The sequence below is a fragment of the Euprymna scolopes genome, chromosome 12 (assembly GCF_053919585.1).
Source record: "Euprymna scolopes isolate OS-2025 chromosome 12, ASM5391958v1, whole genome shotgun sequence".
NCBI classification, from domain to species: Eukaryota; Metazoa; Mollusca; class Cephalopoda; order Sepiida; family Sepiolidae; genus Euprymna; species Euprymna scolopes.
In genome coordinates this window covers 145,003,118-145,027,575 of record NC_136493.1, presented here as the reverse complement: position 1 = coordinate 145,027,575, position 24,458 = coordinate 145,003,118, and the positions used below count along the sequence as shown (strand labels likewise).

The 24,458-nt window shown below is 27.6% G+C and overlaps 1 protein-coding gene across 2 annotated transcripts in view; it reads right to left on the bottom strand.

Annotated features, from left to right (window-relative positions):
• Positions 1-24,458, bottom strand: part of LOC145291525 (uncharacterized) — a 122,367-nt gene that overhangs the window by 49,018 nt on the left and 48,891 nt on the right. The gene's annotated exons all lie outside the window — the stretch shown is intronic.

Here is a 24,458-nt window from a genome sequence, read left to right as displayed (position 1 = left end):
GAATGTTATTGAAAATAAGGAATGTGGAATCGCAATTGTTTAGCTCACACAAAATAGTTAGATATCTGTTTATTGGAAAAGGAATGTAATGATGAAATTTTTTTCTGTGAAAATTAAAATAAGGAATTTAATCGTCAATTGAAATTGTAAACATATTACTCGAAAAATAGGTTACTGAACTTGTTGGGTCATGTCAGTGTGATGCATGTTACCAACGTGCTTTATGAGCACATGTTTAATCATGCGATGACGTGACGTGTTCTCAATATAGGTAGAGTTTTAGATGCAGTCTGGGAGAAGAGTCGGGAAGAAAGAGCTGAGAGAGAGAGAGGGGTCAGAGACGGCTGCTGACGTCAAACCTTGGAAGCGAAAGGTTAGAGAAGAAAAAGCCATGTAAAGAAACTTTGAATTCCTCGAGCGAAATCATGGACCGGTCATGAAATAAAGGACGTCATTATCTTTGTGTATCTGCGCCTTCGTGTTGTGATTCAACAAAAAAAGGTCTTTTCCATTTATATTATAAGAATTTTGTGAAAATCATCATCTCAAAAATAGGTAAGAAATATATGTATCAATATTTATAGAAACACTCCCGTTTATACAGAACTGTCACACGTATAAATGCCAAACGCACAAACACTCGGTCTATCTATATATCAAATCACCTTTCATTGTGTATTACAAGCTGTCGGCTCTCCTGTATTATATGTATCCTGTCGTTATATATAAGAACTGTCTCTCTCTTTATATATATATACCCTGTTTATGTCTCCAATATGCTATCTCTTACAACATGAACATCTTAAGACATATAAACACTCAACACATGAACACTCCTAAGACTCTAATCTCTCACTAAGACTACTAAGACTATCTCTATCACCCTAAGACTCTCTTAAAACGAACAACAACAACAACAACATTACAGAATATACGGCATCTTAATAACACTAGTACATAACACACACACACACACACACACATATATATATATATATATATATATATATATATATATATATATATATATATATATATATATATATATATATTCGTTTTAAGAGGTCAATATAGTTCTTTCTAGAATCATTGTCTAATATACATATGAAGGAAATTTATAGAAGGCGCCATCATACACATTTGAACTAGTTGAACACATCTGCCCAAGTAAAATTTTCCCCCACTGAACTGTCATCTGACACTGTTGACGCCAGTGACACCGCAATGTAAGTATAAAACATGAGACAAAATATACATATGATGAATTAATAAAAAGTGAATGTACGTAGTTTATTCGACTTGTGATTTAATTTTTTTCAGGTTGTGTCTGTTACATCTGTTCATTACATTGCATTTTGGATGTTTTATATATTCGTTTATTATTTTATATATTCGTTTATTATTTTATATATTCGTTTATTATTTTATATATTCGTTTATTATTTTATATATTCGTTTATTATTTTATATATTCGTTTATTATTTTATATATTCGTTTACTCTTTTATATATTCGTTTATTATTTTATATATTCATTTATTATTTTATATATTCATTTATTCTTTTATATATTCATTTATTATTTTATATATTCGTTTATTATTTTATATATTCGTTTATTATTTTATATATTCGTTTATTATTTTATATATTCGTTTATTATTTTATATATTCGTTTATTATTTTATATATTCGTTTATTATTTTATATATTCGTTTACTCTTTTATATATTCGTTTATTATTTTATATATTCATTTATTATTTTATATATTCATTTATTCTTTTATATATTCATTTATTATTTTATATATTCGTTTATTATTTTATATATTCGTTTATTATTTTATATATTCGTTTATTATTTTATATATTCGTTTATTATTTTATATATTCGTTTATTATTTTATATATTCGTTTATTATTTTATATATTCGTTTATTATTTTATATATTCGTTTACTCTTTTATATATTCGTTTATTATTTTATATATTCATTTATTATTTTATATATTCATTTATTCTTTTATATATTCATTTATTATTTTATATATTCGTTTATTATTTTATATATTCATTTATTATTTTATATATTCATTTATTATTTTATATATTCGTTTATTATTTTATATATTCATTTATTATTTTATATATTCGTTTATTATTTTATATATTCATTTATTATTTTATATATTCATTTATTATTTTATATATTCGTTTATTATTTTATATATTCGTTTATTTTTTTATATATTCGTTTATTATTTTATATATTCGTTTATTATTTTATATATTCGTTTATTATTTTATATATTCGTTTACTCTTTTATATATTCGTTTATTATTTTATATATTCATTTATTATTTTATATATTCATTTATTCTTTTATATATTCATTTATTATTTTATATATTCGTTTATTATTTTATATATTCATTTATTATTTTATATATTCATTTATTATTTTATATATTCGTTTATTATTTTATATATTCATTTATTATTTTATATATTCGTTTATTATTTTATATATTCATTTATTATTTTATATATTCATTTATTATTTTATATATTCGTTTATTATTTTATATATTCGTTTATTTTTTTATATATTCATTTATTCTTTTATATATTCATTTATTATTTTATATATTCGTTTATTATTTTATATATTCATTTATTATTTTATATATTCGTTTATTATTTTATATATTCATTTATTATTTTATATACTCGTTTATTATTTTATATATTCGTTTATTATTTTATATATTCATTTATTATTTTATATATTCGTTTATTATTTTATATATTCGTTTATTATTTTATATATTCATTTATTATTTTATATATTCGTTTATTATTTTATATACTCATTTATTATTTTATATATTCATTTATTATTTTATATATTCATGTATTATTTTATATATTCATGTATTATTTTATATATTCATTTATTATTTTATATATTCATTTATTATTTTATATATTCGTTTATTATTTTATATATTCGTTTATTATTTTATATATTCGTTTATTATTTTATATATTCGTTTATTATTTTATATATTCATTTATTCTTTTATATATTCGTTTATTATTTTATATATTCGTTTATTATTTTATATATTCGTTTATTATTTAATATATTCGTTTATTATTTTATATAGTCATTTATTCTTTTATATATTCGTTTTTTATTTTATATATTCGTTTATTATTTTATATATTCGTTTATTATTTTATATATTCATTTATTCTTTTATATATTCGTTTATTATTTTATATATTCGTTTATTATTTTATATATTTATTTATTATTTTATATATTCATTTATTATTTTATATATTCATTTATTCTTTTATATATTCATTTATTATTTTATATATTCATTTATTATTTTATATATTCATTTATTATTTTATATATTCGTTTATTCTTTTATATATTTATTTATTATTTTATATATTCATTTATTATTTTATATATTCATTTATTATTTTATATATTCATTTATTATTTTATATATTCGTTTATTATTTTATATATTCATTTATTCTTTTATATATTCATTTATTCTTTTATATATTCATTTATTATTTTATATATTCATTTATTCTTTTATATATTCATTTATTATTTTATATATTCATTTATTATTTTATATATTCATTTATTATTTTATATATTCGTTTATTATTTTATATATTCGTTTATTTTTTTATATATTCATTTATTCTTTTATATATTCGTTTATTATTTTATATATTCGTTTATTATTTTATATATTCGTTTATTATTTTATATATTCGTTTACTCTTTTATATATTCGTTTATTATTTTATATATTCATTTATTATTTTATATATTCGTTTATTATTTTATATACTCATTTATTATTTTATATATTCGTTTATTATTTTATATATTCATGTATTATTTTATATATTCATTTATTATTTTATATATTCATTTATTATTTTATATATTCGTTTATTATTTTATATATTCGTTTATTATTTTATATATTCGTTTATTATTTTATATATTCGTTTATTATTTTATATATTCATTTATTCTTTTATATATTCGTTTATTATTTTATATATTCGTTTATTATTTTATATATTCGTTTATTATTTAATATATTCGTTTATTATTTTATATAGTCATTTATTCTTTTATATATTCGTTTTTTATTTTATATATTCGTTTATTATTTTATATATTCGTTTATTATTTTATATATTCATTTATTCTTTTATATATTCGTTTATTATTTTATATATTCGTTTATTATTTTATATATTCATTTATTATTTTATATATTCATTTATTATTTTATATATTCATTTATTCTTTTATATATTCATTTATTATTTTATATATTCATTTATTATTTTATATATTCATTTATTATTTTATATATTCGTTTATTCTTTTATATATTTATTTATTATTTTATATATTCATTTATTATTTTATATATTCATTTATTATTTTATATATTCATTTATTATTTTATATATTCGTTTATTATTTTATATATTCATTTATTCTTTTATATATTCATTTATTCTTTTATATATTCATTTATTCTTTTATATAATCATTTATTATTTTATATATTCATTTATTATTTTATATATTCATGTATTCTTTTATATATTCATTTATTATTTTATATATTCATTTATTATTTTATATATTCGTTTATTATTTTATATATTCATTTATTATTTTATATATTCGTTTATTATTTTATATATTCGTTTATTATTTTATATATTCGTTTATTATTTTATATATTCATTTATTATTTTATATATTCATGTATTCTTTTATATATTCATTTATTATTTTATATATTCGCTTATTATTTTATATATTCATTTATTCTTTTATATATTCATTTATTTTATATATTCGTTTATTATTTTATATATTCATTTATTATTTTATATATTCGTTTATTATTTTATATATTCATTTATTCTTTTATATATTCATTTATTATTTTATATATTCATTTATTATTTTATATATTCATTTATTATTTTATATATTCGTTTATTATTTTATATATTCATTTATTATTTTATATATTCATTTATTATTTTATATATTCATTTATTATTTTATATATTCATTTATTATTTTATATTCATTTATTATTTTATATATTCATTTATTCTTTTATATATTCATTTATTATTTTATATATTCATTTATTATTTTATATATTCATGTATTCTTTTATATATTCATTTATTATTTTATATATTCGTTTATTCTTTTATATATTCATTTATTATTTTATATATTCGTTTATTATTTTATATATTCGTTTATTCTTTTATATATTCGTTTATTATTTTATATATTCATTTATTATTTTATATATTCGTTTGTTATGTTATATATTCGTTTATTTTTTTATATATTCGTTATTCTTTTATATATTCGTTTATTATTTTATATATTCGTTTATTTTTTTATATATTCGTTTATTTTTTTATATATTCGTTTATTTTTTTATATATTCGTTTATTCTTTTATATATTCGTTTATTATTTTATATATTCATTTATTATTTTATATATTCGTTTATTATGTTATATATTCGTTTATTTTTTTATATATTCGTTTATTATGTTATATATTCGTTTATTTTTTTATATATTCATTTATTATTTTATATATTCGTTTATTATTTTATATATTCGTTTATTATTTTATATATTCGTTTATTATGTTATATATTCGTTTATTTTTTTATATATTCGTTATTCTTTTATATATTCGTTTATTATTTTATATATTCGTTTATTATTTTATATATTCGTTTATCATGTTATATATTCGTTTATTTTTTTATATATTCGTTATTCTTTTATATATTCGTTTATTATTTTATATATTCGTTTATTATTTTATATATTCGTTTATTATGTTATATATTCGTTTATTATGTTATATATTCATTTATTCTTTTATATATTCGTTTATTATTTTATATATTCGTTTATTTTTGTATATATTCGTTTATTATGTTATATATTCGTTTATTACGTTATATATTCGTTTATTTTTTTATATATTCGTTTACTCTTTTATATATTCATTTATTCTTTTATATATTCGTTTATTATTTTATATATTCGTTTACTCTTTTATATATTCATTTATTATTTTATATATTCATTTATTATTTTATATATTCGTTTATTATTTTATATATTCGTTTATTATGTTATATATTCGTTTATTATTGTATATATTCGTTTATTATGTTATATATGCGTTTATTCTTTTATATATTCATTTATTATTTTATATATTCGTTTATTATTTTATATATTCATTTATTATTTTATATATTCGTTTATTATTTTATATATTCGTTTATTTTGTTATATATTCGTTTATTGTTTTATATATTCGTTTATTATTTTATATATTCGTTTATTATGTTATATATGCGTTTACTCTTTTATATATTCATGTATTCTTTTATATATTCATGTATTCTTTTATATATTCATTTATTATTTTATATATTCGTTTATTATGTTATATATTCGTTTATTTTTTTATATATTCGTTTTTTTTTGTATATTCGTTATTTTTTTATATATTCGTTTATTCTTTTATATATTCGTTTATTATTTTATATATTCGTTTATTATTTTATATATTCGTTTATTATGTTATATATTCGTTTATTTTTTTATATATTCGTTTATTCTTTTATATATTCATTTATTATTTTATATATTCGTTTATTCTTTTATATATTCGTTTATTATTTTATATATGCGTTTATTATGTTATATATTCGTTTATTTTTTTATATATTCATTATTCTTTTATATATTCGTTTATTCTTTTATATATTCATTTATTCTTTTATATATTCGTTTATTCTTTTATATATTCGTTTATTCTTTTATATATGCGTTTAGTATGTTATATATTCGTTTATTTTTTTATATATTCGTTATTCTTTTATATAGTCGTTTATTATTTTATATATTCGTTTATTCTTTTATATATGCGTTTACTCTTTTATATATTCATGTATTCTTTTATATATTCATTTATTATTTTATATATTCATTTATTCTTTTATATATTCGTTATTCTTTTATATATTCGTTTATTCTTTTATATATTCGTTTATTCTTTTATATATTCATTATTCTTTTATATATTCATTATTCTTTTATATATTCTTTTGTTCTTTTATATATTCGTTTAATATTTCATATATTCGTTTATTCTTTTATATATGCGTTTATTCTTCAGCTTTGATAGGCACTTTCCTAGAGATAGTATCTCGACAAAAGCATCACCCACCTGGTTAGTGTCAGGGTTATGGTATCTAGTCCAAAAATCTTGCCTCAACTAAAATATCTTCTAAAGATATAAGTTAGTTTGGAAGTCAATTTCAAAAAGCCGTCCATTCATGCTAGCGCGTGAAATCGTTTGATTTTAATGCTGTTTGCATTCACAGCTGAATTCGAGAGTGTCTTCCAGTTGTTCACTACTCAAAGTCAAACGGGTTATTTCAGACAAAATAAAAGAATAAAATGCACCTATGTTTATTGTCGGTCATTATGTTGAACTCATGAACCTGTAGAAAATTTCCAACGGAACTCTTTATATAATCTACGGAAGTAGCGTACGCTTGTTCTGTTCTCAAGGACTCGTAACGTTACTGCTAAAATACTAGGTAAAATTTAATTTTAATCGACAATATTTTGGAGGTTGAAGATTCAATCCTCAGAACGGACGATACTAAGAACACAATTGCGAAATATTTTAAACTTTTATCAGGTCATGACTGACAAAACCAGAACAAGCTACCCCCGTGGATTAAATAAAGGATTCCGTTCGAAATTTCCTACAGATTCATGAGTTCAACAAAAATATTCCCTAATGAGACAAGCTACACCTGAAGTCGGAAGACGGTAGCATCAGCCGAAATGTTGTGCAAATAACACTCAAGGTGAGGATGCTGTTATTCATTACAAACTGAATCTTTCGAAAACAGTCACTTTAAAAAGCAGCACTGAAAAATAACGTTCTTTCTATTGATAACAATAATATTTATTTGATCGTATCTTGTTTCGAAGACACAATTTTGGAAAGAACCTTTTCGAGACAATAAAATAGACAGCTTTACAGACACTATGAAGTGGGATGCGCACACACACGAGAGAGAGAGAGAGAGAGAGAGAGAGAGAGAGAGAGACTACTCGAGTTTGAGAATTTCTCCTAACTTGTTTGAGTGGACAGACGAAAGCTAAGATAAGAAAAAATGTTTCTATCGTGTAATTTCTTGTTTCTTTTATTTACTGCTTTGACGAAAATAGATGGAAAGAAGATAAAAAAAAGGTGGAAATATTAAAAAAAAAAATAATAATTATATTCATAAAATACGATTTACAGTATTTTTTATATTTCAGGTATTTCTTTTGTGCTAATATTTTATTGTATTAAGCGTGGGAACTTGAAATACAATCTTATTTATAAGCAGTTTAGTCATGGCCCTGTGTAATAATTATATTAAGATGGCCTAAGAACTAAAGTCATATAACCTGGTTACGTCATTGTACTTGGTCGTGTGTATCTGGTCACATGTCTCAATAAACAATCGGAAGTAGATAACGTTTAACGACCAAACCGTTTTCAGAGATTTAGCAGAGAAGCCAACAAACGAAAACAAAAAGTGTCAAAATTTCAAATATATAACAAATGAATGTTACCAAAAGCGAGATTTGTTACTCTTCTACCTACCTGGATTAGTTTTGCATGTTTTAACGGAATCTAAAGCTTTTAATCGGTCCGAAAAAAAATTAGTATCGAGTCGATCTGTTGAAGTAAACAGGCAATCGAAACAAAAATACGCTGTCTTGGGAGCGGCAAAAAAAAATGGCTCAAAATTCTAGAAAAATAAACAAAATAATGATCGAAATCAACCAAATAAATATTACATAGTATTTTGTTTATTATTTTATTTATTTTTTTTTTTCGAATTTTGAACCATTTTTGGTGCTCTGAAGACAATGGGTTTTCGTTAGCCGTTACATTTGGATACATGCAATTAAGAGATAATTTCTTGGCAACTAGAAATTAAGAAAGTTTTTTAAAGTTTAATTATTAGTAAAATTTGAAATTTAATTACGATATTATAAAAATATAGCATCGTATATATTAATTATGTATCAATGAAATCGTTAAATAACTTTTTATTGTTTTTCTGTGTGTTTGTGAGTGTCTAATACAAAAGCGGCAGGAAAGAGTTGAAAAAATGTTTTTAACCGCGTAAAAACAATAATATTAGAAAAAAAAACAGGAAGAGAAACAAATATATAATTAAATTTTACAACGACGTTTTCAGCTTTGTTTTACAGCCCACAGAGATTCAAGAAAGTTGTCATATATATATATATATATATATATATATATATATATATATATATATATATATATATATATATATATAAAAGAAATCTTACCCCTGACATTTTTTGTGGGTTTCTAACAGAGAAACCTTCCTTACTCATAATAAATTATTTTCTTCGGGAGTTTTCGGCATCCCAAATTATCTCTTCGTATTCGATTGGAAAGTAAATACCACTTTACTTTAGAAATTACAGTTTAAGGACGTTAAGATGTTTATTTATCTGTTGAGGCTTTGTGAGGTCTATCTAAAATAAAAATATAAATGTTCCCGAACAACAGCCTGCTAATATTTTTCTAGATATATCTGGAATTTACAAAGATGGTCTGTCTGAAGTTCTCAGGTCGGTACAAAAGATTTTACCGGTTTGTAGAAGGGACATTTTAACCCATTGCAATTTATTTTATGTTATTACACGTGTATATATATATATATATATATATATATATATATATATATATATATATATATAACAGAAAAAAGAATTCTTTTGGACCCTAGACGTCTTTCGCCATCCTCATCAGGGGCAAACGATGGCATTTTTTAAATCTTTTTTAAAAAAGAAAATATGGGAAGAAATTAATGATGAAAATGAGAAGGACTTATTTACAATTATAATAAAATATATGTACAGGGGAGAAGGAAGGAGAAAAGATAGAATAAAATGGATTAACGTGTATATATATATATATATATATATATATATATATATATATATATATATATATATATATATATATATATGAATGAAAAATGTTGTCCTTATATGCATGCCCACATTCTGGATTATCCAATAAATAATTTCTAATCTAAATTATTGAAAGGTCAAGAGAAGGCTTTCTTACTTCTATATATAGAAAACCTACCTTTACCGGTCTATATGCTAAATGATGTTCTTTGACTCCTAAAACCACGAAGTTGGCGTTAATTTATACGTTGGTTATTTGTTCCACTGTCGACTAGATACTGAAATTACTAAAATTAAGGAAATTCTAATCGATAATGGCTACCCAGAATTCTTAATTGATAAATGCATTAAATTTAAAATCAACCAATTTAATAAACATATAGCGTTTGGCCCTTCAAAGTGTTCTGTATATCTTAAGTTGCCTTGGGTGGGGAAAAATGTGTCCCTCCTCTCATTAATCAACTTAAACAGACTATCAGCAATTGTTTCCGTTTGTTTTACCTCGGGTTATTTTCAATACGAAACTTGCATTTTCTTCTTTCAAAAAGGACGGTTTGCATCGCACTAAACTTAGCAATATTATATATAAATTCAAATGTCAGTGCGATGCTGTCTACGGCAATGGGCGAACCATCATTCATTTTGAAACAAGAATTGGACAAAATGCTCCTTCAGGTTTTTGAAATAAAAATGAAAATAAAAATAAAATTCTCCTCAACCCCACCCACAATAATTTAGATTCCGCAATTGGAAATCATTTATTGGATAACCCAGAATGTGGGCAGGCTTATAAGGACGACTTTTTTCAATTTTATTTCGAGGCCGATCGAGTAATCATTTGAAAACTCTCGAATCCGTCTCCATTGCACGCCTCAAACCCTCTCTCTGCAGGCAGAAACGGTTTGTGAATACCCTAGACTTTTAAGGCGAATTATAGAGAGATACTTTAGATATGATTCCCCACCCCTGTTTTCTTCTTCCCCCCCCCCGTATAATAATATGCGGGTTATCATTCCTCATTCGTGATGGTTTAATTTTTTTAAATAATATCCATTTTATATATATATATATATATATATATATATATATATATACGGGGGCATACAATAAGTAATGCCTCTGACCCACTTCCAGTTGTCTGATCTAGCTGAAATTTTGCATGTGCTATGATTTATATCTCTACGGGTTATGTGGCAAATTACAGCTCCGAACTAATTGTGGTTTCTGTTTTACAGGTGTTTGAACTGAGTCGGGTGGGAAATGGAGCCTGTTGAATGTCGAGTAGTGATCCGGTTTTTGTATTTGAAAGGACGCACACCAGAGGAGACTTTTGATGAAATGAAAGAAACTTATGGTGATAATTCCCCATCATATGACCTTGTAAAACGCTGGCATCGTGAATGCAAACATAGCTAGAAGTCTGTAGAAACAGCTCTCAGACCTGGTCGCCCCCCCCCCTTCTGCCATTGATGAGGCATCTGTCCGTCAAGTTGAGGCTGCCATTTTGGAAGATCGGCGTATTACTATTCACCAAATAGCCCAAGATGTCAAGATTAGTAAGGGTCTGTGAAAACTATCATTTATGACCATTTGCATATGCATAAGGTGTCTGCCAGATGGATTCCCAGGTTGCTCACACCATTCCAGAAGCGAGAAAGCATTGAGTGCTCGAGGATGAATTTGGAGATGGGCTAAGAAGATGAGTCAAATTTTTTCAAAAGACTGATTACACAGGATGAAACCTGGGTCCATCACTATGATCGAGACCAAAGCCCAGTCAATGCAGTGGAAGCACTTGGACTCACCACCTCCAAAGAAGGCAAGGGTGCAGCCATCTGCTGGCAACCAGGACGGAGTAGTGATGACAGATTTCCTGGCAAAGGGTACCACAATTACAGGAGCCTATCATGCTTCACTTTTGAGGAAATTAAGGGAAGCTATCAAAATCAAGAGGCGGGGCAAGATCAGCAAAGGTACCCTCCTCCTGCAGGACAATGCTCTGGTCCACAACTCGCATGTCGCTAAATCAGAAGTACGGGCGTGTGGTTATGAAATCTACTCTCTACTCTCCTGACCTTGCACCCTCTGACTTTCACCTCTTCCCAGCCATGAAGTTGTTTTTGAAAGGAAAGCGTTTCCCAAATGATGCAGCCTTGATTTCTGAAGTCACATCGTGATTGGAGGACCAACCTGGGGTGTTTTACAAAAACGGTCTTCAGAGCTGCATCAAACGATGGGAGAAATGCATAACTTTGGGTGGTTCCTATGTAGAGAAAGACTAATAACTGTGCCAAGTTTCGTTGCTCTACTGCTATGGGAAGTAGGTCAGGGGCATTACTTTTTGCACACCCTTCGTACGTTAATCCATTTTATTTTATCCTTTCCTTCTCCCTCTTCCCTGTACATATATTTTATTATAATTGTAAATAAGTCTCATTTTCATCATTAATTTTAATTTCTTCCCATATTTTCTTTTTTAAAAAAGATTTTAAAAAATGTCATCATTTCCCCTGATGAGGATGGCGAAGACGTCTAGGGTCCAAAAGAATTCTTTTTTCTGTCATTGGTAAATTCTGTACCACAAATAAACTCTTTTAATATATATATATATATATATATATATATATATATATATATATATATATATTATATATATATATATTATAAAGTTTGATTCATGTCCAGGTAAACTACATCTAAAATTTCAAGTGTTTAGACCCATAATTGGCGGAGGAGTTTAGTAAAGTTTGCAAAGGTCAATTGTTTTAACTTTGACGTCTTGGCAGCCAAAATTTCACCCAAAAACTGATTAAAAAGCTTGCTGCATGTCTGAATACTCTTTATGTAAAATTTCAAATGTTTAGACCCAAAGTTGGCTTAATAGTTAGCTAGAGATCGCAAAGGTAAAATCTTTTGAACTTTGACGCCTTGGCAGCCAAATTTTTAGGCCAAAAACTGATTAAAAAGCTGGCCCTATGTCTGAATACATTTTATGTAAAATTTCAAATGTTTAGACCAAAAATTAGCTGAGTAATTTGGTAGAAACCGCAGAGGTAACATTTTTTTAACTTTCACCCCAATTATGACCCCTTAACATTTATTGTTTTAGACTCAAATCCAATTAAAATATTAGATTCATGTCAAAGTAACCTACATCTAAAATTTCAAGTGTTTAGACCCAAAATTGGTGGAGGAGTTTGGTAGAGTTTTCAAAGGTCAAATCGTTGAACTTTGATCCCCTGACAGCCAAATTTCTGGCCGAAAACCGATTAAAAAGATTTTCCTAAATCTCAATACCCCTTATGCCAAATCAGTTTGCTAGGGAAATGTACACACACAGACGCACACAGACAATTTCACTTATATATATATATGTACTAGCATAGGTGCCCGGCGTTGCCCGGGTATTTGGAGGTGTATGTTGAGCAAAAAAAAAAAGAAAAAAGCGGTCAATTTTTTTAACTTTGACCGCTATTATGACCCTTTAAAATTTGTTTTAGGCTTAAATCAAGTTATTAAGTTAGATCCACGTCCAAGAACCCTATATCTAAAATTTCAAGTGTTTAAACCCAAAATTGACTCCTTAATCGCCAAATTTCTGGTCGAAAACCGATCACATCGATTTTCCCAAATCTCAGTACCCTGTATATCAAATTTCGAGTCTGTAGACTTAAAATTGACAGAGTTATTGCATAGGGAAATGTACACAGACAGACAGACACACAGATACACAGACACATTCACTTATATATATATATATATATATATATATATATATAGGTGTCTATTTAACAGATGTCTATTTAAACTTTCTGATATATACATGATGTCGTCTAGTGGTTAGATTGTATGAGAATGTATATGCGTATTATATACGTCTCATAGTCATTTAGAAGACGTGTGTATGTACGCGTGCTTGTCTATAAGTGTCTAGCGTTGTGGTCGTTTATCTACAGTTTGTTGCGTGTTTTTGTACACTTGAATACAGTTCTTGACGGGACAAGAATATACCTTTACATCATAACGAACGAATAACACTTATTGGGGGGGGGGGTCAACGTTTGACCAATCGGGTAATATCTGGTCAATCTTTGGTCTTATTTAATTGCAATGGAAATTCTTCCCAAGAAAAAAACAGTCTCGTGTGTTATTTCCCGTAACTTTTTATTCCAGAATGTTTTTCCCTTTTGGAAACACTGATTCTGACTATCGCTATTTCTGACGCTCTCTACTCGGGGCCATCACGATCTAAGGACTGTCTCTGTCCCTCTCTCGATTCCGATTGATTTGACTAAATTTATACGTATCTCAAAAAGACTATCGCCCCCTTACTAAATTATGTCATTAGTATACGTTACTAAGATAATCACCTGATGTTTTTACATGCCATTATTTCTAAGTTGTCAACTAAATTGTTATGATAACAATTTTTAGTTACATTCCTCAATTAATGTAAATAAATATTTATTATAGTTTGATTATTCTAAAACATATTTTAGCTGACAAAATCTTTGGCTTGAATAATCATAATAATCGTCGACTAGGACACCTCCGGTCAATATCTAACAGTTCCACTGATCAAAGATATCCTATCTCCTAGGAGAATTTGGTTGAGAAATCTTATCTCATCCTGCATATTCTCCTGACCTTGCTTATTTGGACTATCACTTATTTAGAGGATATAGAGGGTCTTCATAAATGGTGACTCTTTTATAAAATCAAAAAAAGATTACAAAACATTCAAATGAGCTTAGATTAACATCACAAGATGAGATTGAAGATGAATTGGATTCATATTTCATATCAAAATCTAAAGAAGCGATGCATTTGAGCTTGTTGGCAGATGGGATCAAGTTATAGAAAGCAAATATCGTTAGTTTTATGAATAAAGGTTTTCAGAAAACCATATTTTTTCATTTTTAAGACTGAAATTTTAAACCGACAAAGATATTATGTTAAATTATACCTGATATCATATTAAAATGATATTAATCGTGAAATTGATGAATATCATTTTTCTAGAATGTACATATAATTATTCTAAACAATATAAACTATAGCTAGTTCATGTCAAATATATTGACTATTTGACTGATGTAAGAGTCACTGTCAACCTGTATATGTATATTTTTTCAGTGTGAAAAGAGGGCGGATCAAGTCCCTATTTGAATCCACTCTTAAAATCTGCGATCAATTGTGAAGATGAAATTCTATGAAGGTAGAAAAAAATCTAGCTGAAAAAGCAGATCAACGTGGGATCAACTTGAACTTTCCGAGTTAAATAAATTAACAAAATCAATGGACAATTTCTTGCCAGCTGTTACCAAGAAAGGTTACTATATTAATATGCAAATGCATCTCGGCTTCTTATTCGTTCTATTAAAAATGTTGATCAACTGCTCGTGATCTTTTATATAATAAATTCAATATATTTTTTAAGTGTCTTGCCTTGAAAAAAAGGTAATTTTTCCCCCCCGAAAGTGTAGGTTTGAAATAACTTTTTTTTAAATGAACATTTATTTTAGTTTTCAAATTTTTTTTAAATATACGAATACAAAACAATGTTAAAAATATGTGACTATTTCTTCATTATATAAAATATGAAAATACGTGATCACATTAAGACATATTTTCACAGTAATCGTCATTTCTATCACACGAACGGACTAGTTGCTCTAAAAAGAAGCAGGAACGGTAAAGAGTTGTAAAAGAAAAAAGAAAGTGCAGATGTGCTAACAGTTATATCTCATAGGATTAGCGAATCTCTCGACGGAAGCTTCCTTTCTAGAGCAATTGCTCTTGACATATCAAAGGCCTTTGATAGGATATGGCAAAAAGGTCTACTCCACAAAATCTCCAGCCATGGTATAGCTGGAAATGTGTTTTCGATTATTAAATCATTTCTCTCTGATAGGTTCATAAGAGTAGTGGTTGATGGGCAGAAATCAGAAGCTCACAATATTAATGATGGAGTCCTTCAGAAAATGTGAGAATAACACTCCAGTCTGAATAAGATAAATCCTCATCTCAAAAAAAAAAAGTTAAAGTGGGGGGGGGCAGCATTTAACATTCCAATTTGTTGAAATGCGACAAAAAATATTATTTGATCCATTATTTAAAACTTTCTCAATGATTGTGAATTACATGTAAAAACAATTATGTTTCCTGAAATTCATGCTAGAATTTGACCTGACCTCCCAGCACTGTTGATGAACAATAAATTCTAGGTGTTTTTTTGTTTTTGTTTTTTTTATTACATTTTCACCCCAAACAAGGCACATTGCCACTTTGTTGTAGGGGGCTACTATCGGGGACATAAGAATCAGGGGTACTGTGTAGGAAGTTGGGCAGCAAGATGTCGGTTCACGTTGCACTTGAACTTCTGCATGTCAGTGCAGTTAGGAAGCAGGGACCCAGAAGGGAATTCCAAAGTCTAGCTGTTCTGGGGAAGAAACTACTGGAGTAGAAGTCTCTCTTGCATCTAGGGATCTCTACTGTGAAGGGGTGGGATTTAGCTGCTTGTCGGGTTTGTTGGGGGTATTTACGTCATGGGGGCACAAGTGCTTGCAGTTCGTCAGAGCATTCTCCGTTAAAGTACTTGTAAAAAAGGCAGAGGGATGCAACATTTCGTCGATGGGACAGAGGTTGAAGTTTAGCTGACAGTTCAGGACCTATCAAATTGGTAACTCTCTTTTGAACCTTGTCTAGGAGCGAGAGACTAGTGGCAGATGCACCAGCCCAAATATGACAACAATACTCCATACATGGGCGAATGGTGGTCTTATAGAGGTAATGGATACGTTCAGGTGTTAGTAGCTTTCTAGCACAATAGAGAGAACCCACCTTCTTCGCAGCTGCCATGGCAATGTTCTCAATATAATTGTTTCAACTCATGTTTCTTGTGAACGTTAGGTCAAAGAGTTTAAAAGATGTACTTTCAGATAATGAACTTTTCCACTTGGTCATGTCTGGAATGGAAACTGTTTACCTTTGTGACTTAACCTGTTCAATCTAAGATTCCAATTTGTTTTTTGTACTGGTTTAGTTTTAATAAAGACATTAAAAATGAGAATACTAATCAATAGTGCTATCATGATATTTTATAGTTTTAAAAATGTCTTGGCAAACTGGTTAGTTCCTCAAAATTCAATTTTTTTTATCAATGTGAATATTTCTCTTTGGTTAACTTGTTTGCGCTGATGTCATAAAAAATTTTGTATGAAATGATTCGGATTTTTTTACACTTGTTTTCGTAATAACTTTTTTAATTTGATGTCATCGTTGCTAAATTGTAATATTGACGTACAAATGTTTATTTAGAATTACACTTAATAAAATACTGACAAATTTTGATGTAATTGTCGTCGAACTGATTGAAGCAGCATTCACTTATGGCCGGTTCAATCGGCTTCTTTTGAAAGGAGGACGTTTCATGGGAATATTCTTTTAAAGAAAGTTAAGTGAGGAGGGGGTCCAGAAGACAGCAGGTTTTATAGAATGTTAAATTCAATGACCAACAACTGAATTCAACTACTGAGATTTATGAACCATTTTATTTTATTAATTGCTAAAATTGTAAAATTTGATTTTCTTCATTTAAAAAAAAACAAAAAAACATAACCACTTGATTTGTGATTTTTTTTTTTATGTTTTATGGTTGTCTTCAAGTCTAATGTAAACAATTTTTTGATGAACCGTTCCATATAAGTTAACAAATTTATCGAATTTCCATTACTAACAATTACTATATTGTCCAATTTCTACTGTACACTCTGTAACCTTATCCTCGAGTGGCCTCTTGGCTTTGATAAGTGGTGATACCCATGTAAAAAAAAAAAACCATCTCCTAACTCTGCTGACATTAACTGCATCGGCTTCCTAAACTTTCAACAGGCGCCGATAAATGTTGATCGGTTCAATTTTTTCTGCATAGAGGAATTCAACCACACATCTCAGCTACTGACGCACTCCCATAACAGAGTTTGCTTTCTTAGAGATTCACACCATTAATATTTGCAACAGAGAGATGAAACTTTCAGGTCATAAATGTATAAGTTCAGTTACCATAACTATGCAATTTGCAATCCCCCTTAGATCTATTCGGGCGGGGAAAATAGGAGACATTACTTTTGGAATGCCATTCGTAGATTAATGATGCTATAGCATTTGAGGAATCTGTGATGAGACACCTCAAACTATACGAACTAGCAAAGATTTGATGCCAGAGTGCTCAGATTAGAGGTCTGGTGGCAGTATGGGAAACTACAGGTATTTTAAGACACTTATATTTTTGCAATTTAAATTAAAAATATATTAACTAATGTTTTTTTCCTTTTCTTTTAGAAGATCCTGTAGTAGAAACTACTTTATCTAATAAAATGCACGATTCCTAAAAGTCGTCAATGATAGTCACGATTCCTAAAAGTATTTTCCCCGCCCGAATAGATCTAAGGGGATTGCAAATTGCATAGTTATGGTAACTGAACTTATACATTTATGACCTGAAAGTTTCATCTCTCTGTTGCAAATATTAATGGTGTGAATCTCTAAGAAAGCAACCTCTGTTATGGGAGTGCGTCAGTAGCTGAGATGTGTGGTTGAATTCCTCTATGCAGAAAAAATTGAACCGATCAACATTTATTGGCGCCTGTTGAAAGTTTACGAAGCCGATGCAGTTAATGTCAGCAGAGTTAGGAGATAGTTTTCAGCGTTGTTACTAGAGAAGGGCACATCGTACCTATTCAATTTTTTTACGCATGGCTTTAGTGTCAATGCTGATGCCTATGTCAAGACTCTTCAAACCATTGAATAGAATTAAGTTTTCTAGCTAACCAAACAGATTCCTTGTTATACTCAACTATATTTTCACCAACTAGTAGCCAGGCCTTTATCAGACAAAGATCGACTGGCTTTTATTTCACCTTTGTTTTGTTCATTTTTGATGAGGGTGTGTCACCCTTCTTTGTCTATAAAAATGTAACATTGTTTTTACCTAGATATGTTTTCTTTTTTTTCTTTTTATTTTATGAGAATAACGAAGAATCTGATTGGGTAGTTAGCAAACTTAATACCACGTATATATATATATATATATATATATATATATATATATATATATATATATATATATATATATATATATATATATACTAGTAGGCCATCGGCGTTAGCCAGTCATAAAATACACTTAGATATATTTTAATTTATGCAAATTTCGTATTTTTTATTGCAGAGACAATTCTCATTATCATATTGTTCCCAATATATATTAGTGATTTCAAAAATAAAATAAAAATGACTTAGGTACCATCAGCTAGAATCGAAACCAAAACATGTAGTTCTTCAACCTTATTCATTACCGTCTGATCCACTAATAGATGGATATCAAAACTCTAAAAATAAAATGACATTAACGTATAAATGTATATTTGCGCATGCATAAAGAAGCAACTTAAGTTGACTTATGCCTGCCAATTTCCAATTGTATCAATTTTTACCCCTTAGAAGCTATTTTTACCGGCTAAAAACCAAATCGAATTGGTTTTACAGGTTCAAATTTCCTATTCATTAATTCTCACGTCTGTAAACCAAAGATTGACAGAGTATTTTGGTAGAAATCGTTCCTCGCGCAGATGGACAAGCTCACTTTTCTATATATAAAGATAAATATGTGGTAGCATAAATTCCATGCATTAACCTGACGAGACCTTATAAAAATGAAACGTGGAAAATAATATGTAGCTTGATTGCCGTATACTCGAAATCACTGAATTTCTATATCTGAAATTTGAAGATTCAAGTCTAACAGTGGATTATCATAGGATATAATAATTATTCAATAATAAATATTTAATATTTATCCAAATATACGTTTTATCCTTGTGCACTCTTCAGTGTGACGATAACCGTCCTAACTAGTTGCACGATTCAAGCCCGGGAACACGAGGGACCTTTAACTCAATTCTGAGACCTTTAAACAGTGGCGCCAATTGCAACTATTAAATGATTGGTAGAGAAATAAACCCTATTTATGTCAAATCAGGCGGACAAACATAACCAGCTGTCTAATCAGTGTTCAACAAATGAAGTAGAAAGAAATGTGCGTTTTTTAACTTAGATTAGATGATTTAAATTATTTTCCATTAAAGAGCACGCCATAAAGGGGCTACTAGTAATTATTTATTTTTAATGAAAAAGTTTTACAATGATTTTTTTTTATATATATATATATTACAGATATATAAAAAAAATTATTGATATCTATAAATAGTATAGACAAGATTGTACTTCAGTTAAAAAATAAAAATTTAATTGTAATATTAGATTCAAATATCTATAATATATATATATATATATATATATATTATATATATATATATATATATATATATATATGTGTATATGTATGTATTTATATATATATATATGTGTATATGTATGTATTTATATATATATGTACATATATATATATTTTTTTTAATTACATTTTCACCCCAAACAAGGCAAATTGCCACTTTGGTGCAGGGGGCTACTATCAGGGGCAACAACTACTGGGGTACTATGTAGGGATTTGGGCAGCAAAATGTCGGTTCACGTTACACTTAAACTTCTGCACATCAGTACTGTTGGGGAAGCAGGGACCTGGAATGGAATTCCAGAGTCTAGCGGTTCTGGGGAAAAACTATTGGAGTAAAAAGATCTTTTGACTCTAGGGATCTATACAGTGTGAGGTGGGATTTAGCAACCTGTCGGTTTGTCGAGGGTGCTCACGTTGTGGGGGCACAAGTGATTGCAGTTCGTCAGAGCATTCACCACTAAAATACTTTTAGAAAAGGCAGAGGGATGCAATATTTCGTCGATGGGACAGAGGCTGAAGCTTAGATGCCAGTTCAGGGTCTATCAGGTTTGCGACTCTCTTTTGAACCTTGTCAAGGAGCGAGAGACTAGTAGCAGATGCACCAGCCCAAATGTGACAGCAATACTCCATACATGGGCGAATAGTGGCCTTATAAAGGTACAGGATACTTTCGGGTGTTAGTAGTTGTCTAGCATGGTAGAGAGAGCCCACCTTTCTTGCAGCGGCCCTGGCAATGCCTTCAATGTAATTGTTCCAACTCATGTTTCCTGTTAACGTTAGGCCAAGGATTTTGAAAGATGTACTCTCAGATAAAAAGTCGTTGGCCATTGGTATAGGTGGTAGAGAGGGTTTTTTGTAATTATTGAATGAAACTAGTTTAGTCTTGGCAGCATTGAACACGACCAACCACTTTTGTCCCCATTCCACCACAGATTGGAGGTCTTCCTCTAGTGTTTCTGCCATTTCTTTAGAAATGTGTTCATTCGTCTTCCTGTTGTGCCTGCCATAGAGTGTAGTGTCATCAACATATATATCCATCTCAGAGGCAATTTTGTCGGGGAGGTCATTTATGAATATCAGGAACAATAGAGGTCCAAGGATAGAATCCTGGGGCACCCCCGCATTTATATCATATTGTTTAGATGTACGACCGTCGAGGACAACCTGGATTTTTCTCTTATCTAAGAAGGATTTAATTATGTTAAGTATTCTACCAGTGATACCGTATGATCTAATTTTCCTGAGGAGACCCTCATGCCATACCCTGTCAAAAGCCTTAGATTTATCCAGAGCCTCCCCTGCTTTGTCCAGTGAATGGTATATACGTTCAGAGATTACAGTTAGGATTCTGCTGTGGAACGGGCTTGTCTAAATCCATATTGTTTGTCAGTCAGAAGTTCAGCATCTGTAAGGTAATGGACTAGAGCATGGTTAATTAAGGTCTCAAATATTTTGGCAAAAAGTGGGAGGAGGCTAATGGGGCGATAATTTGATGGGTCAGTTCTTTCGCCAGAATTCCTGAATACTGGTACAACAGAAGCAGTTTTCCAACAGCCCAGAAAGCAAGCTTCATTAAGGCATTTGTTGTAGAGTTTGGAGAGAACTGGAGCTACTTCGGCTGAGCACTTTTTTAATAGCACAGCTGGGATGAGATCGGGTCCATATGCTTTTGAAGTGTCAAGGTTTTTTATGATGGCATGCACCTGAGCAGGGGTGATTTTCAGATCGTCTAGCGTGGCATCTGTCCGCATAGGAAAGTTAGGTAGGGGGTGGTTGGAAGGATCCAGTGTGCAGTTTGAGGCAAACCGACTGGCAAGCATGTCAGCCTTGTCGGTTGCTGAGGAGACAACCTCGTGATTGTTGGTTAGTGGGGAAATTGTTGATTGCCCATTATTTACTACACTGTTGTAGATTTTCCAGAAGTCTCGAGTTGACATTAAAATCACCAAATACATGTATTTGTGCGCTAGTGTCGAGGAAGAGTGCTGTGTCTATGCTGTCAGAAACTTTGTTTATTATGGTGCAGTCCTGAGTCGAGGGAGAGCGGTAGAGAAAATAAAAGTAGCTAATATTGTGTTGCATGTTTAGTCTAAAGCACATAAAGGCTTGATCATCCGTTTCTAGGTTTGTTTCTCTAGTCGGGGGGGGTATTACGATTTACGAATGTAAACTCCAAGTCCGTGCATGTGTCTGTCAGAGTCCTTACGGCAGAGTGGGAGATATCCAGGCATGTTAAAGTGGTTAGAGGGGATGAAGGAGTGTAGGTTAGTCTCACTTAGTGCTAAGATATCCGGGGTATTTGTTAAGAGAAATGCTTCAACATCAGCTAAATTGTGAATGCAAGCCTCAAGGGAGGACGCAAATTGAATTTGTTTGTCCCTAAGCCTGGTTTAAGCTTATTTTTAGATTGTACTGTCGTCATATTTTTTAAAGAGTTTCGGTTTAGGTAAGGGGGAGCTAAACAAGAGGTTATACAGAGCAAAAGACGTGCATCACAAGTAGACCATCAGCTGGCCTTTCTCCAATTAGGATTGTGGCCTCAGGAAAGCCCACCGGGGATGAGTGCAGGATCCCTTTCCATGCGCGTCATGGCACTACAAACAACCTGATATTATTCAACTGTTGATAGAGTCGCCGCTCTAAGCGCTACCTAAGAGTTAGGGTTCCTGTACTACCAGTTGGGAACAGCAGCCAGGAACTGTCAATCCGGTACCCTCAACCCATTAGAAGAAGGTCAACCCAATCTAATTGCTCAGGCATATATCATACTCAAGCACTCCCAAATGTATATGTATTCATATATATATATATATATATATATATATATATATATATATAAATATATATATATATATAAATACATATACATATATATATATATAAGTACATATATATATATGTACTTATATATATATATATATATGTATATGTATTTATATATAGATGTATATGTATTTATATATATGTATATGTATTTATATATGTATATGTATTTATATATATATATGTATATGTATTTATATATATATGTATATGTATTTATATATATATATGTATTATATATATGTATATGTATTTATAAATATGTATTTGTATTTATATATGTATATGTATTTATATATATATGCATATGTATTTAAATATATATATATATATGTGTATATGTATCTATATATATATGTATATGTATTTATATATATGCATATGTATATGTATTTAAATATATACATATGTATATGTATTTATATATATATATATATGCACATGTATTTATATATATGTGTGTGTGTATTCATATATATATATGTATTTATATATATATGTATTTATTTATATATGTATTTATATATATATATATATCTATTTAAATATATATCTATTTAAATATATATCTATTTATATATATGTGTATTTATATATATATATATATATGTATATATATATATATTTATGTATATATATATATATTTATATATATATATATATGTATATATATATTTATATGTATATATATATTTATATATATATGTATTTACATATATATGTATTTATATATATATGTATTTATATATATGTATTTATATATATGTATTTGCATGTATATGTATTTATATATATATGTATTTATATATATATGTATTTATATATATGTATTTATATATATGTATTTGCATATATATATATATTTACATATATATGTATTTACATATATATGTATTTACAATATATATATACATGTATTTATATATATGTGTATTTATATATATATATATATAGATATTTATATATATATATTTATATAAATATATTTATGTATATGTATATATATATTTATTTATATATATATATATATATATATTTATATAAATATATTTATGTATATATATATATATATATATATATATATATATATATATATATATAAGTAGATTTTTGGTTTT